The following is an 18528-nucleotide window of genomic DNA, read 5'->3' as shown; positions in this document are numbered from 1 at the left end:
GATATAATGAATGCATGAATGCTATCAACTGAATGTTTGTGTTCCTCTAAAAATTCATACACTGAAATCTTAACCACTAATGTGATGATATTAGGAGGTGGAGCTTTTGGGATGTGATTAGGTCATGAAGGTGGAGATCTCATGACTGGGATTTGTGTCCTTATAAAGGAAATCCCAGAGAGCTCCTGTATCCCTTTGGCCATGTGAGAAAACAGTGAGAAGACAGCTGTCCGTGAAGCAGGAAGCAAGCCCTCACCAGATACTGAATCTGCTGGTACCTTGATCTTGGACTTTGTAGCCTTCAGAACTGATAGAAATGAATTCCTATTTTTCATAAGCCACTTAGTTTATGGTATGTTTGTTATAGCAGCTCAAATGATCTAAGACAAAGATTTGGAACTTACAATTTATAGCCATTAAAATTCTGCAATTCAAGGGAGAAAATAAAATTTTAAACACCAAAGGAGAGTTTATCAAGTAAAATAATCCTACATATTGTTATTTACATGAGAGTCATTCTTGACTCTTCTCCATCAACCGCCACCCACCTCCCCTTCTCAACCCCCTGAGGTATCTTCTGATGTAGCTCCCAGTGATCCCACCTACTGGTGTTCATGTCTTTGTGTAAAACTCTTGTCTCAGTGTGGGCTGGACCTAGTGATTTCTTCCTAGCTAGTATATTATGACAAAGCTGATAGAGTGATCTTCTGTGATTAGGTTGTAAAAGGCTCTGACTTTGGTCTTGCTGGTATTTTCTTTAGCTATTCTTACATGTTTGCTTTGATGAAGTGGGCCTCCTGGCAAGGAATTAAGTGCTGCCAGCAATCACTTGAGTGAGCTTGGAAGCAAATCTTTCTCCAGTTGAATCTTGAGATGAGGGTAGATCCCAGGTTGACACCTTGATTACCGACTCTCGAGAGAAAAACCCTGAGGTAGAGAACTCAGCTAAGGGGTACCTGAATTCCTGACCTACAGAAATAGTGAAATAATAAATATGTGTTTCTTAAGTGAATAAAACTTAGTTATGCAGCACTAGATGATGAATATATCTCACATCCAATTCATCAATAAATTCTGTCAGTTCTATCTTCAAATTAAGAACAGAAATTTCTAAAATTTTCTGAATTCTAAAATTCAGTAGTAGAATAGAATCTGACTACATCTGGTACCACCTTCAGCTAATACAATAAAATTTCTCAGCTGACTATTGCAATAACTCTTAAGAATGTGTGACTTTTCTGCTTTTGCCTTTGTCTCCTTAATGCTATTCTCAAAACAGCAGGCAAAGTGATCCTGCTAATGGATTCCATTCTCATTCAGATACTCAGCCACCTTACAAAAACCATAAGACCCTGCATGATCTGTTTCCTTTCCCTGTGTATACCTCACATGACTACGCTGGCTTTTCATACTTCCCTGCATTGCTAAGCACACTCTAATACCTTTGAACTCACTGTTTTCTTAGCAGAGAAAGCTCCTCACCCAATATCTTCATGGCTGAGTCCCTCAAATATCTTTACTCCAGTGCTTTTCAAATAGTTCTTCCCCAGGTGCTTTATCTAAAATTGCACTGCCTCCTCCCATCATAGGTCCTTGTATTGATTTTTCACGAGAGAACATTTTATGCCCCTTATTTATTTATCTTGCTTATTATTTGTTTCCTCCATTAGGATGTAAACTCCATTACGGTGTTGAGATTTTTATTTTGTTTACTGTTGTATCTTAATGCACGGGACAAAGCTTAACACATAGTAGGCATTCATTAAATAACTGCTGAATTAACTAAAGAAGCAGATGAATGCATATTACTAATTTCTACTAGTTAAAAGAAGCCAGTAGAAAAGCTCTGCTTTGAAAAGAAGACGTATATCAGATAGGTGTACAAAGGCATTTATGCAGCACTTAAAACAACAAGAAGCTTTACATTAATAAAATGCTAAGCAGAGGGATGGAATTAAGCCAACTTTTGGCTCTTCCTAACAAACAAGAGTAAATTTTGGCATGGAATAGTCTAAACCACAGATAACTGACAACATTCAAATTAGGCCCTGAGTCAGAACGCTAATTAAAATTTACATTTAAAAGCTAATTGAGCTGTGTTCACTTGCATACTTTTTGTTTTTTATAGAAAATTACTTTCTCTCTTTTAATTGAAAAGAATAAAACAAAACTGACAGAGGGTCTCTTTTTGTTGTTTAAAAATTACTATTCAGAACACCTGTGAAAGAATTCCTAAGGTGCTTTACAATGTGTTTAGTACTGACAGTAACCTCAAGACACGAGTGTTCCATTTAACTTTTATGTTGAACCTGAAGCCTAACCCCTCCCCTCAGGATCTGAAAGTCAATTATTAAAAGCACAGGTCACCAAAACTTTTCATCACATACTCCTAAGAGGAAAAATTGTTGAACACCTCTCAGATGTTTATATTCATTCAAGAGTTACATGCATACAAAATAAAGGGAGGGAGGAATATTTACCAAGCAAATGAAAACCAAAAATAAAGCAGGAGTTGCAATCCCGGTCTCTGATAAACAGACTTTAAACCAACAAAGACCAAAAATGACAAAGAAGGGCATTACACAATGGTAAAGGAAACAATGCAATAAGAAGAGCTAACTGTCCTAAATATATATGCACCCAATACAGGAGCACCCAGAATAATAAAACAAGTTCTTAGAGATCTACAAAGAGACTTAGACTCTAATAGTGGGAGACTTTAATACCTCACTGTCAATATTAGACAGATAAATGAGACAGAAAATTAATAAGAATATTTAGGACTTGAACTCAGCTCCGGACCAAGCAAACTTAATAGACATCTACAGAACTCTCCACCCCAAATGAACAGAATATACATTCTTCTTAGCACCACACAGCACTTATTCTAAAATAGACCACATAATTGGAAGTAAAACACTCCTCAGGAAATGCAAAAGAATGGAAATCATAACAAACAGTCTCTCAGACCACAGTGCAACCAAAATAGATTTCAGGATTAAGAAATTCAATCAAAACTGGACAACTACATGGAAACTGAGCAACCTACTCCTGAATGACTCCTGGATAAATAACAAAATTAAAGTAGAAATAACAAAGTTCTTTGAAACCAATGAGAAAAAGACACAATGTACCAGAATCTCTGAGACACAGATAAAGCAGTCTTTAGAGGGAAATTTACAGCACAGAATGCCCACATCAGAAAGTGTGAAAGATCTAAAATCAACACCTTAATATCAAATTAAAGGAAGTAGAGAAGCAAGAGCAAACAAATTCAAAAGCTAGCATAAGACAAGAATTAATTAAGATTAGATCAGAACTGAAGGAGATAGAGACACAAGAAACCCTCCAAAAAAAATCAATGGATCTGTTTTTTTTTTTTTAAAGATTAACAAAATAGATAGACTGCTAGCCAGATTAATAAAGAAGAAAAGAGGGAAGAATCAAATAGGAACAATAAAAAATGATAAAGGGGATATCACCACTGATCCCACAGAAATATAAACTACCACCAGAGAATACTGTAAATACCTACATGCAAATAAACTAGAAAATCTAGAAGAAATGGGTAAATTCCTGGACACATACACCCTCCCAAGACTAAACCAGGAAGAAGTAGAATTTCTGAATAGACCAATAACAAGTCTAAAACTGAGGTAGTAATTAATAGCCTACCAACCAGAAAAAGCCCGGGACCAGACAGATTCACAGCCAAATTCTACAAGAGGTACAAAGAGGAGCTGGTTCCATTCCTTCTGAAACTATTCCAAACAATAGAAAAAGAGGGACTCCTCCCTAACTCATTTTATGAGGCCAGCATCATCCTGATACCAAAACCTGGCAGAGACACAACAAAAGAAGAAAACTTCAGGCCAATATCCCTGATGAACGTCGATGCAAAAATCCTCAGGAAAATACAGGCAAACCAAATCTAGCAGCACATCAAAAAGCTTATCCACTACAATCAAGTTGGCTTCATCCCTGGGATGCAAGGCTGGTTCAACATATGCAAATCAGTCAACATAATCCATCACATAAACAGACCCAATGACAAAAAACCACATGATTATCTCAATAGGCACAGAAAAGGCTTTCAAAAAAATTCAACACCCCTCTGTGCTAAAAACTCTCAATAAACCAGGTATTAGTTTGAGATGAAACATATCTCAAACTAATAAGAGCTATTTATGACAAACCCATAGCCAATATCATACTGAATGGGCAAAAGCTGGAAGTATTTCTTTTGAAAACCAGCACAAGACAAGGATGCTCTCTCTCACCACTCCTATTCAACATAATATTGGAAGTTGTGGCCAGGGCAATCAGGCAAGAGAAAGAAATAAACGATATTCAAATAGGAAAAGAGGAAGTCAAATTGTCTCTGTTTGCAGATGACATGATTATATTTAGAAAACCCCATTGTCTGAGCCCAAAAACTTAAGCTGATAAGCAACTTCAGCAGTCTCAGGATTCAAAATGTATTTGCAAAAATTGCAAGCACTCCTACACACCAATAATAGACAAGCATAGAGCCGAATCATGAATGAACTCCCACTCGCAATTGCTACAAAGAAAACAAAATACGTAGGAATATAACTTACAAGGGATGTGAAGGACCTCTTTAAGGAGAACTACAAACCACTGTTCAGGGAAATAAGAGAGGACACAAACAGATGGAAAAAAAATTCCATGCTCATGGATAGGAAAAATCAATATCGTGAAAATGGCCATACTGCGCAAAGTAATTTGTAGATTCAATGTTATTCCCATCAAGCTACCATTGACTTTCTTAACAGAATTAGAAAAAACTACTTTAAATTTCACATGGAACCAAAAGAGAGTCCATATAGCCACGACAATCCTAAGCAAAAAGAACAAAGCTGGAGGCATCACGCTACCTGACTTCAAACTATACTACAAGGATACAGTAACCAAAAGAGCATGGTACTGGTATCAAAACAGATATATAGACCAATGGAACAGAACAACGGCCTCAGAAATAACATCACATGTCTACAACCATCTGATCTTTGACAAACCTGACAAAAACAAGCAATGGGGAAAGGATTCCCTATTTAATAAATGGTGTTGAGAAAACCAGCTAGCCATATGTAGAAAACTGAAACTGGATCCCTTCCTTACATCTTATACAAAAATTAACTTAAGATGGATTAAAGACTTAAACATAAAATCTAAAACCATAAAAACCCTGGAGCAAAACCTAAACAATACCACTCAGGAACATAGGTATGGGCAAAGACTTCATGACTAAAACACCAAAAGCAATCGCAACAAAAGCCAACATTGACAAATTGGATCCAATTAAAGATTCTGCACAGCAAAATAAACTATCATCAGAGTGAGCAGGAAATGTACAGAAGGGGAGAAAATTTTTGCAATCTACCCATCTGATGAAGGTCTAATATCCAGAATCTACAAGGAACTTAAACAAATTTACAAGAAAAAAGCAAACAACAGGCAGAACTGGTGGCTCATGCCTGTGATCGCAGCACTTGGGGAGGCTGAGGCGGGTGGATCACCTGAGGTTGGGAGTTCAAGACCAGCCTGGCCAACATGGAGAAACCGCATCTCTACTAAAAATACAAAATTAGCCAGGCATGGTGGCACATGCCTATAATCCTAGCTACTCGGGAGGCTGAGGCAGGAGAATCACCTGAACCCAGAGGGTGGAGGTTGCGGGTGAGCCAAGATTGTACCATTGCATTGCAGTCCGGGCAACAATAGCAAAACTCCATCTCAAAAATAAAGACAAAAATAAAAATAAACAACCCTATCAAAAAGTGGGCAAAGGATATGAACAGACACTTCTCAAAAGAAGCCATTTACGCAGCCAACAAACATATAAAATAAAGCTCATCACTTGTTATTAGAGAAATGCAAATCAAAACCACATGAGATACCATCTCATGCCAGTCAGAATGGTGATCATTAAAGGTAAGAAAACAGCAGATACTGGTGAGGATATGGAGAAACAGAAATGCTTTTACACTGTCGGTGGAGTGTAAATTAGTTCAACCATTATGGAAGACAGTGTGGCAATTCCTCAAGGATGTAAGACCAGAAACATCATTACTGGGTATATACCCAAAGGAATACAAATCATTCTGCTATAAAGACACATGCACATGTATGTTTACTGCAGGACTATTTACAATAGCAAAAACTTGGAACCAACCCAAATGCCCATCAATGATAAACTGGATAAAAACAATGTGGCATACATACACACCATGGAATACTATGCAGTCATAAAAAAGAATGAGTTCATGTCCTTTGAAGGGACATGGATGAAGCTGGAAACCATCATTCTCAGCAAACTAACACAGCAACAGAAGACCAAACACCACATGTCTTCACTCATCAGTGGGAGTTGAACAATGAGAACATGTGGACATCACACACTGGGGCCTGTTGTGGGGTGGGGGGCAAGGGGAGGGAGAGCATTAGGACAAATACCTAATGTATGTGGGGCTTGAAACCTAGATGATGGGTTGATAGGTGCAGCAAGCTACCATGGCACATGTATACCTATGTAACAAACCTGCATATTCAGCACATGTATCCCAGAAGTTAAAGTAAAATAAAAAAATAAAAATAAAAAATAATAAAAAAAAAGAGTTACATGCAAACAAAGATATTATAATAATCAAAGCAGTATGGTACTGACATGAAAGCAGAGACATAGACCAATGGAACAGAATAGTGAGCCCAGAGATAAATGCAAGCATATATGGTCAAACTAACTTTAAACAATGGCACCAAGAGGACTCAATACACTGTTGGTGGAAATTTAAATTGGTACAACCATTATGGAAAACAGTAAGGAAGTTTCTTAAAAACTAAAAATAGAACTACCATATGATCCAGCAATCCCTCTTCTAGGTATGTACCCAGAAATAAATAAAGTCAGCCCCTGGTAGAGATATCTGCAGTCTCACATTCATTGCAGCCTTATTCATAATAGCCAAGAAATAAAAACAACTTAAGTGTCCATCAATGGTTGGGGAGGATGGATAAATAAATTGTGGTGAATATATGTATATCCACCACAATTATATATCTGTGTGTATAATATATACATACAATGTGTTTCAATATAAGATGTTTTCAATTTGTAACAATATTTCATTATATATATAATTATATAAAATATTATTCAGCCTTATAAAAAGAAATCTTGCCATTTTCTACAACATGAATAAACTTAAAAGGACATTACATGAAATAAGCCAGACACAGAAAGAAAAATACTGCCCAATTTTACTTTTATGTGGGATCTAAAAGAAAGTCCAATACCTAACATGGTGGTTGTGGGATGTGGACAGGGAGAAGAAATGGGGCGATGTAGGTCAAAGGGAACAGAGATGCAGTTGTATATGATGCATAAGTCTAGAAATCTAATGTACAACATGAGGACTATAGTTAATAACACTGCATTGTATATTGATCATTTTAAACACGTAGATTTTAAGTGCTCTTATCCCAAAATGGACTGTAACTATGTGAGATGATTAACATGTTAATTTGCTTGACTGTAGTAATCATTTCACTATGTATATTAAAACATCATTGTGTGTATATTAAACATATATAAAAACAAATGAATTATAAGTATATTCTTTCATACTAATATATTCCATTACAAAACATACACAAACTGAAATCAAATTTAAAAGAATAAGAGAGAGGAAAAACTCTTCAAAAATAATTTTATTGTATGTTTTAATCAAAAAAGCACTTTTTGCTCTATCTAACAATTATTATTAATTAATACTACTTAGTGAGAATTATGTTATTGAGTATTTTCCATTATATTTTAGGACCTTAGTTTACATTTTACACTACGGAGGTCTCATTCCAATATTTGATTTCCTTAGCTTCATTGCCAGGAAGAAGCCATCACAAAGATGCAGAGACCTAATTGGAGGAAATCCCCCATAATCTGCATTAATGTTATTGATGTATTCTCAATGATAATACTTTTAAATAATACCATCCAACAGTTAAGCAAATATTTTAAACAATTTTGCTTAACAGTTCAATATTATTCAATAGCTATCAGTTGTCCTTACATGCTAGTGGAAGCTGTTGCACCTTTATACTTACAAATTCGTTATTTGGAAGATTTTATGACAGAATAGAAAATTTTGTCTCCAAGTTTTAAAAGTACACAGATAAAAGACTTTTTTCAGCTTTTACATATTTTTTGTTAACAAATCCAGGTAGTTATGAAAACATATCCAAACAAACATAACATTTTCAGAATACTCCCTTGTAACATTTTTAAAACAAATAACATTTGCTTTTCCATTACTGTGAAAAATTACCTTTATCTTGAAGGGGCACCTGACATGAAGTGCATGTGTCTGTGTGTTAATAGGATATACGCCAAGTGGCAACTCACCAGACATCACAAGAAAGGCTGCAAATTTGAAATTTTTATTTCAAAAAGAAAATGCACAAATCATTCTTAAGTTTGACAACTTGTTTGAGTATTCTGTCACAAGATAACCACTGAACATCTGTCTGGACAAAAATCTGTCATGGTTACTTCCTATTTATTAAAAAGTCTTGTAGTGATTCTGCCATTCAAAATAACACAAATCTACCTGACTGGGCACAAGCAAAAAGGGTCACTGCCAATTGCTGCATGTTGTGGAATTGCCACGCGTGGTTCATAATATCACGTGACCCTGAGTAAAACGTGATCATCCTACACAGGAACCAAATCCAGCGGTACCATGAGTACCCTTATATTAATAACGAGGAAGTTATTACAATAGTTAGTTCAATATCTGTTTTCAACCTTTGAACAAAGGTGAAGTAGCATAGAGCAGTGGGAAGAAACAGAACTGTAAGATCACCACCACCTAGAAGGAAATATCAATATATTTTCATCTCTTCTAAATAAAAGAATTTCACTGGGCTCTTTTCTACTCTCTATTTTATAGTACGTGTGCCATTAAATAGTAAGATTCCTAGCAATCAAATTTAAAAGAAGAAAAAAGTGAAAGAAAAAGACCTTTGAAGCCAGTAGACTGTATATATACAGAAGTAGACAAAACAGAGTGCCCTTCATTTTGAATAAAGACTCTATTTTGGCTTACATATTCTCTTGAAGTTAATATAAAACACCTAACTATGCTTTTGTACATGGTTCATGCCAATGATTAAATATTCACTTTTATTCATTCCTATATTAATTACAGCAAAACAACAACAACAATAGCTACTTCCTCCACTGTAACAGGGTCTAAACAGAAAATAATCACTATGCAGACAACTTGAGGAAGGTTTAATGGGACTGTTAAAAAAGGTTGCAGGGAGAAAAATCACATGGTATACGTTGTACATTGGTGGTACAAATTATAGGTGGTACATTGGGTACATAGGTGATACTGTTAACACTCAGGCCTGAGGTGTGGGACTTCAGGAATGAGTCAACGGCCATGAAAAGAGAAGGGAAGACACAGTCAACTGAAGGAGAGTCCCACAGATAGGGAGGCAGAGAATACCTACTCTGAACTCTCTTTTTTTCCTATAATCTCCTGCTGGGCCTGCCAATTGGCTTATCCAAACAAAAGCCAGGGGCAAGAGAGACTCCGGACATTGTCCATGGAGGTTAACCTCCAGGGCAGGGGCAGGGAAACTGTGGAGTGGGTCTTAAGAGGCAAAGAGAAGACATCTGGCAAGATCATCTTAAGTTCCTTCCCTTCCATATGATTAAAATAATTAAGTGGCAGATTGGCAGGGTCTAAATTCTGTGTTTATATAAAAAGATATGGGGAGATTATACAGTCTGTTGCTGTTGCTCTCAAAACATGGCTAATTATAGGGTTTTCAAAAATTATCTACTTTTCTTACTCTTTTAAATAGGCAATGTATCTAGGTTACAAAATCTGAAAGATGCAAATGAGACGACAATGAAAATTAAGTCTCCTGTCCTCCTCTCTCTGTGCTCATTTTCCCCTCGTTAAAAACATTGTACCTAGTTTCTTTTGTTTCCATTCAGAGATGTTCTATGCAATTGCACCCAAGGTAAGTGATAAATATTTCTTTTACATAAATAGTAGAATATTATACACACAGACTGCATATTGCTTTTGAAATGTAATAATACATCTTGGGATGGTTTACAGTTAGCATGTAGAGTGCTTTCTAAAGTAAATAAGATTTTATGTGGATGAGTATAACAAAATATTTTTACCAATGCTACATTGATGAGTATTTGTTTTCATTTTTTTACAACCAAAATTACCATGAATATTATCATACATACATCATTTTGCACCTATCTTAGTAAATCTGTAATTAGTATTTAAAAGCAAAATTGCTTTGTGAAAATACATGTATTTTAAAATGTAAAAGATAACTGATAAACAAACATCCATAACATTTTAACCATTAAACTTTCATCTTCAATTTGCAATTCTGTTTCCCCACATTTTCACTAGTAAGCTGCCACCAATTTTTTTCTTTTAATTTTTGCCAATCTGATAGGTGAAAGCAGTATGTGATTATATTTTATAATTCAAGTTGAATACCAATTCTTGTGTTTAAGAACCATACACAGTATATATTTTTAATGGAATTATTTGCTTATATTCTTCAACCATTTTTATGGGTCTGCAGAGGTTCTGTGTTAATTAAAGAAATTAGTTCCTCACCACTAAAAAGATTTGATATGCAAAACTGATTTATTAAAAAGTATTTTCCTAATATAAAAAAGTCTCTGATCTTTTTTTCTTTTGATATTTTCATTGTTTCTCTTTTTCTCTTTCTCTCTTCTAATTTTTGAATATCTGTTACATTCTAGTGGCTTGTGCTAGCTTTGGACCCATTTTTTTTCCCCTCAGCTGGCCATCCAGACACCATTTATTAAATAATTGATCTTGCCTCCATTGACTTAAATTTTTTGAAAAAATAGAAATTCTTGAATATAATAAGGAATATTTCTGGTCTTTCTATTCTGCTTCATTAATATTATCTGGCAGTCTTCCTTAATATTATTTGGTAGTGTTCTATTTTAGCAAGTATCACATAGTTTTAATTATGGGTAAGGACAAAAAATGAACATAATTGTACTAAAATTATACAAAAACATCCACTGTGATAGAGAATGCATATGAACATATCAAACTTAGGACATAACTTGAATGGATTCTTTGGGTTTGGTTGAAACAAAGGGACTCAGAAATATTTTCAATACAAAGAATAAATAAAAGTATCCAGGTTATGTTAGATAAAAGGTCAAATCAGTTTAAGCACACTGAAGGAAAAGAATGAAAGAAAAAAATAGTAATTGTTGATATTGTTATTTGTCATTGTCATCAGCAACAACAGCACCACCACCATTTATTAATTGGATATAGTTACTATTAGGATAATAGTAAGTATATCCTAATAGTTACTATTATCCACATTCTACACTATGGAAACTGAAGTTCAGGGAATTTCAGATTATTCAGCAAGGAAAGGTCAAAACCACCACTGAGTTTGTGGTCTGCCTGATTTTGCAGCTCCAATTCAATAAAAATACTGGTAAGTATTTACTAAATACATTAGGCTAAGTGTAAGAATTTGTAAGATACAAACATGCATGTAAGACTAAAAACATAAATACCAAACAATTGATAAAGACAAAATATGATACAGAATTTCAGCAGACTTGGAAATTCTCAAGATTGGAGTTGTTCAAGTGAGACTTCATACTACTGATAAGACTACTAAAGCCCCAGGAGGTAAGGACAGAGGTGGCCATTCCAGGAAGAGGCACTAAATGCCAAACATAACATTATAGAGGGGAGATGGCTTATAGTGTGTTTGGAGGACAATAGGTGTATAGATTTTACTGGAATGGGAATTTTAATATTCATTGATTTGTTTATATATTTATTTTGTAATAGAATAGTGCCTTGGCACTCTCTGATGGACAAGAAGAAAGCCAATATTTGTTTCTTGCCAGATGAAATATACTCAACACACATGACAGCATGAGTCAGGCCTGGAGTATTTGTATAGTTATACAATGCTTTATGAATGGGGAATGTTGAAGTGGAAACTGTGTTAATAATTATTGGGTGTCAAGGAGAAGGTCATTACACTCTGAGATGCTTTCTATAAATATTTTGGCAATTCAGTTTCTAGAGAAACTTTCTAATGTCTAAATGATTAGAGATGGCACATACAACAATTATTAAAATTAGTGAATGGTAAGAGATCAGAGATAGACTTTAGTAGTTATTCATTTTGATTTAGCAATTGTCTGTTTTCTTATTAACATGGTATCACTTTTACCATGAAATAATTTTCTGTTCATTCGGTCCCATTCAATTGTTCTCTTCGTTTTTTTAACCAAAATTTTCACTTTTTAATAACATTTCTTCTGATACATATAGAAGGATTTTTCAATGATTACAGAAATAAAAGGGTACACATTTTACTTTTCAGAAGTTCCTGTAAACAAAGATATAACAAAAGAAGTGGTTTTTCATTTCCTATGTGCTGTAAAATGAAAAAACTTTTAAAAGCCATAATAGACTATGAAATAAAAGTACAATACATTCACATTACATTGAATGAAAGTCTCAAAATTGAATAAATTACTGATTTTTATTACTTATGAAAAATTATATATACATAAATATACACACATACATACACTCACAAGCACACATACAGACAGCACCATGTACACAGTAGGTACTCTTTTGCTTTCTGAATGCTAACTCTATTTCTTAATTTGTAAGATCAGTTTAGGTTCCAGGTAATCATTCTGGAATAAAAAGTAGGATATTAGGCTGGGCATGCTGGTCATGCCTGTAATCCCAGTCCTTTGGGAGGCTGAGGCAGGTGGATCACCTGAGGTCAGGAGTTTGAGACCAAACTGGCTAAAATGGGGAAACTGTCTCTACTAAAAATACAAAAACTTAGCCAGGCATGGTGGCAGGTGCCTGTAATCCCAGCTACTTGGGAGGCTGAGGCAGGAGAATTGCCTGAATCTGGGAGATAGAGATTGCAGTGAGCCGAGATTGCACCATTGCACTCCAGCCTGGGCCAGGAGAGTGAGAATCCGTCTCAAAAAGAAAAAAAAAAAAAAAAAAGTAGGCTATGGACCATACAGAGGAACTTGTAGACTGAATGATTCAGATCTAACTCGTCTATATAAAAATGTATGCACAAAAAGATGAATAGTTTTCTAATCATTTTAAAAGGTGTACTCTTAAATATTTTAGTCAATTATAAATGTTGTTAATATCTGAAGAATTATAACGTTATAACTGGCACTCTTTCTCACATTTATCCTTATAATAAGTCCTGCTTTAGAAACATAGTGTGGCTACTCCTTTCTCCTTTCAGCCTCTCTGTATTTGTACGAGATCGTTCTCGGAATCTTTTCACCTTACTCTTATCTATCATCTCCTCAAAACGCTGTTTCAAAACTCCTCTTCTAAGAATTCACCTCAACTAATCTCATCCGAATCAAAATAAATTTTTATTTTTCTTTCCTTGAGGGCTATTGTCATTATCATACCATTGTTGCAATATTACTTTATAAATGTTCTTTTCAGATTTGATTGCTTATTTATATTTTTCTTATTCTTTTAAGAAAGAATGTAAACATTTTGAGGACAGACAATAACATTTATGTTTGTGAAATTGGTCCAGTGCATATTTTACGGTATTCCACAATCAGTGAGGACATTCACTGTCTGGGTGAGGTTAATAGAGTTATTTCTCATAGTTTTGGGGTTAATACTGTCAGTTAAAGAAGAGGTATAGTGATTATTCATATCAATATATCTTTCATTTAAATATCATTTATGCAAAATATATTGTATGTTAAATTCTAGTTGCATACTCCTACATTACTATAGTACAGATTATAAATGCTGCTAATATTGGTCAATATTTTCATCCCCTTGATAGAAACTAGTATCCAGCCTCACTACTGAATTAAAATTTTATTTTTAAAGTTTCATATTTTTATAGCTTCATTTGAATAAGAAAAACATACAGATAGAAGTAGGGAATTAAAAGAAAACAAAGCTTCGAGAAGAGTTAAATAAGAAGTTTAAACAGAATGATCCACAATGCTGCACTTGACACTTGAGTCTCCAGGATGCACTTCTGTCTATAGCACATTGTACTCCTACTTTTATCTTTTTATCATCTGCTTTGCTGGTTTGTCCTTTGTTGTCTCATTAGGAAATCTTAGACTTCTCTATTACTTTAAGTGATTTTTAGTTTGTTGCATACCGAAAATAGAGAGGCCCAGACACAGTCATGAAAAGATGACTTTGCTTCCTTCACTCTACAGGCAACTACCACCACATGCACCCACCCACCTGTTCCAATCCACTCTTCATTTTCTCCTCTTACTATGTATGAACTTCGTGTACCAATCTTCCTGTGCCACAGATATCACACCCTATCATTACTCAAGGATTTTGCACCAGAAACTCCTTCTTTTGTCCATCGATGTTGCCCTATTTGATTTTTCTCACCAGTATATTTAAAAATCAATTTTTCCAATTCTAAAAGCAAAGAAGCAAAACTCTTTTCATATACCATGTCCCTCTTCAGCCATTACCACATTTCTCTCTTCCCTTCCCTAGCAAAACTCCTAAAATAATCATTTTTGATAGCTCTCCATTTCACTCTTGAATATATTCCCATCAGGTTTTACCTCTACTCAATTGAAAGTGCTTTTTGGATGACCTCCAATGACCTCTATGGTGCTAATCAGATCTCAATTTTACTTGACCTACCAGTAGCATTTGACACAGGTGATCACATCTCTCTTTTGATGCTTTATATAGTGTTATAGAATTCCATGTTCACTTGGTTTATCTTTTATATCTCTGACTGCTTCTCTTCAGTTTTCTTTTTTGGTTCTACTTTATCTCCTTGATTTTTTAAATATTGACATTACCACTAAATATTTGGACTTCTTTTCTTTTCTATTTGTATCATTCTCCTATGACCGTCTCTGTTAATGTGGCTTTAAACCTTACCCATATGTTGATAATTTTCTCATTTTTAGTTCTAGCCCAGATGATGATGTTTAATAGTTACTTCACACTTTAATAGGTCAAAATTGATCTCTTGATAATATAAGCCAAATTATGCCTTTCATCTTCTCAGAGCCTTCTAATCATTTGGATTAAAGCTAATATTCTAATAATGCCTAGAAATTTTTATGTAACCTGCTCCTACCCTTACTCTTTCCCCCTGTAACCGCATCTACTACTAGTCTTCCCCTCATTCAAGTTAACCCAGCCACCTTGGCCCCATTGTTGTCTTCCCAGCACCCTAAATAGACACCTTAATGCCTTCGCACATGCTATTACTTCTTCCTGGCATCCTCTTTCTTCAGATACACAGGTGGTTCACTCTCTCACTGCACTGAGGTCTTTTTCAAATGTCACCTTTTTAATAAGGCCTTTTCTTGCTTCCCCAGCGCAAAATTGCAGCTACCGGACCCTTATACTTTTTATGTTTCCTATTTGTTTTATTTTTCTCCCTCGTACTTATCAATGCCTTACAAGTATGGGTTTTATTTCTCTTAAAAGCTACATAAGGAAGGACTGGGTTTTTTGTCTCTTTTGTTCATTGCTGTATCCCTGAAGACTACAATATGGCTTAACTCATGGAAGGTGCTCAATAAATTTTGTTTTTTTGGGTGAACAAGTTCTTCCTATGGGACAGGATTATAACTCTCATAACTCTTACAGATATAAGCCTGCATGACTCCTGGTTGAATTCACACGGCTGTCCAACACTGTGGCCCCATACTGCATTAATTCTTACGATAACCTTCTGAAAGTAAATATTATTATTCTAATTTTTAATGCCTGAGAAAAATGAGTCTTATAAAAATTAAGTATCTTACTTAAAGTGAGACACCTAATAAATAGTAGAAACAGGTTTGTATTCAGGTACAGTGAGGTAGATCCTAAACTATTAACTATTACTTTATGAGTTAAAGAGGATAACAATATTTTCATATGTGAAACACAAACTCATTGCTTTGGAATCAGTTAATAATAAAATAAAACGTGTCCCGTGATTCATTATACATGGTGCGTGATTAATAAATTTGATCTTTGTACTACAGACATTGCAAAATCATTGTTTAGTTTTAAAGCAATATGGAGAATGACACAGTATGGATAGAGACTTGAATTAGGAAGACAAAGTAAAAAAATATAGCACTAGCAGTAAGGAAATGATGTCAGATAAAGAAAGGGTATTGATTCATAAGACATTTCACAAGTGATTTGTTATATACAGAGAGTGATAAAAGAAATTACCCCAGATACATACATGAGTGGCTCAGAAAGTTGGTGGGAAAGCAAGTCAAATTGTGGAGTGGTCTGATGAACCTGAAGAAGTCAGAGATGGAGTTTCTAACACAACTCTATTTTAGCGTGAAGAGTAAAGTCAACGTAATAGGGTTAATACATTAAAGAACCCTTTAAAAGAACTAAGAAATTGATGAAGACTTTTACTTGTACTTTCTTGATCTGTATTATACTAGCAGACAGATGAGGGATGTGAGTGAAATACGTGTTGGCTGTTGAAATGCATAAATGTGTATCAACTGGCGATCTGTGAATTTTGCTAGATTTCTCTGTATGTTAAATTTCTCTGACACTAAATGACATATATATTTCCAACTTGTTTTGACACTTAGAATGTTTCAAAAACTTTTCTCAACAGGTCCAGAAACTAGTTTGTTTATACAGTGATTTTTCTATTACTCTGTTTACTCATTTCAAACTCTATTATTATTATTATTATTATTGTTATTTTGAGACGGAATCTTGCTCTGTCGCCCAGGCTGGAGTGCAGTGGCACAATCTCAGCTCACTGCAAGCTCCGCCTCCCGGGTTCACTCCATTCTCCTGCCTCAGCCTCCCGAGTAGCTGGGACTACAGGCACCCACCACCACACCCGGCTAATTTTTTGTGTTTTTAGTAGAGATGAGGTTTCACTGTGGTCTTGATCTCCTTCGTGATCTGCCCGCCTCAGCCTCCCAAAGTGCTAGGATTACAGGCATGAGCCACTGCACCTGGCCTCAAACTCTATTATTAAACTTAAATTTTAAATGTGCAGTTAGGATAAGACAAGAAGAGCAATGCAATGGTAGGAGTCAGGAGTCAAATGTTAGGAATCTGAGATCCAAATTCCATGTAATTAGTAATCTGTGATATAACTTTGGGAACTGAAACTTTGGCGATACTTCTTATCCTTTCTAAATGACTCCAAAAACATACTCTTGAAGGTATAAATACATATACATATTATATATAATATATATGTTTAATAATAAATGTGTTAAGCACAATTGTATTTCTTGTATAGGTAATAAAATTGATGATCAGGGAGGCTGAATAATTTTTCAAGGACCACCCAGCTTAGGAGAGGCCTGAGTTGAAATTTTTCTTCAAGTACGTTTTTCTCCAAATCTTGTTCTCCCTTTATTACATTATTCTATCTTTTATTGTTATTTTTATAGCTTTCATAATACATAAGTAGATTGATGGGTACTAATGTATAAGGCACAGGATTAGAAGTTAGCTCTTCTTCTTAGTAGTTCTGTATACCTAGCCTTTCTGAGTATTAATATTTTTCAGAGAAATGGAGACTAAAGAATTGTTGTCAATTAATGAAGTAATATTTGAAATGACTACCATAGCATCTAGCATTAACTATACTATGTCTACCATAAGACAATCTTGTCATGACAAGAAGGAGTAGTCAAAGCAGAAAAGTTAGATGATTAGAATTCTTAGCAACACTCTCTCAGTCAGAGCCACACTAGAGTCAACTGTTTAACCTTAAACCTTAGTATTCCTTTCTTTATAGCAGAGAAAGAATAGTAAAAATTTCCAGAAGATTATCCAAGTCATTGTCTGATCACCAATTCTGTTCTTGAAATTTCTTGATCCTGGAAAGGGGTCTGTAGACACTTGGCACAATTATGTCCAAGAATAAATAATTGTTGATAAATACATTGAATTCAGGTTTACAATCTAGTCAAGGAAGACTTGAAAATCACTAAATAAAATGTTTAAAATTAATTTATTGAGACAAAAGGGTTGGGAAAATGACTCTAGTGTTTGTGGTAGCTGCCTGAAATAGCTAGAAGACTTAAAAAAAAATACATTGCTTAATCCATGTTTATTATAACTTGTTTACATTTTCTATCTCCTCCACAAGAGCTATATATTATGTGCATAGTAGTAATAATAATTATTCTCCCAGTCAACAAAAACTGGGAGAATAGATACTTGAATTAAAGAATGAATCACTAACATAAAACTCTTTCCTCAATATGCTTCCTAGGCAGTTTCTTGCTTCTGTTCACTGAAGTCTACCAGTCTACTTAGGCAGCTGTCCCTACAATATCTAGTAATTGATTATCTAGACTGTCTTGTGTGATTTTCAGCATCATCAATCAATTTATGTCAACAGTTTACTGAGCAGCATCTTCTTTTA

At 34.8% G+C, this 18528-nt stretch overlaps 1 protein-coding gene across 3 annotated transcripts in view; it reads right to left on the bottom strand.

Annotated features, from left to right (window-relative positions):
- PIK3C2G (phosphatidylinositol-4-phosphate 3-kinase catalytic subunit type 2 gamma) overlaps window positions 1-18528 on the bottom strand; it is a 403430-nt gene that overhangs the window by 205238 nt on the left and 179664 nt on the right. The gene's annotated exons all lie outside the window — the stretch shown is intronic.

Source organism: Rhinopithecus roxellana, chromosome 10, assembly GCF_007565055.1.
Source record: "Rhinopithecus roxellana isolate Shanxi Qingling chromosome 10, ASM756505v1, whole genome shotgun sequence".
Lineage (NCBI taxonomy): Eukaryota > Metazoa > Chordata > Mammalia > Primates > Cercopithecidae > Rhinopithecus > Rhinopithecus roxellana.
The sequence above is the reverse complement of the archived record's forward strand: the minus strand, read 5'-3'. Positions and strand labels throughout refer to the sequence as shown.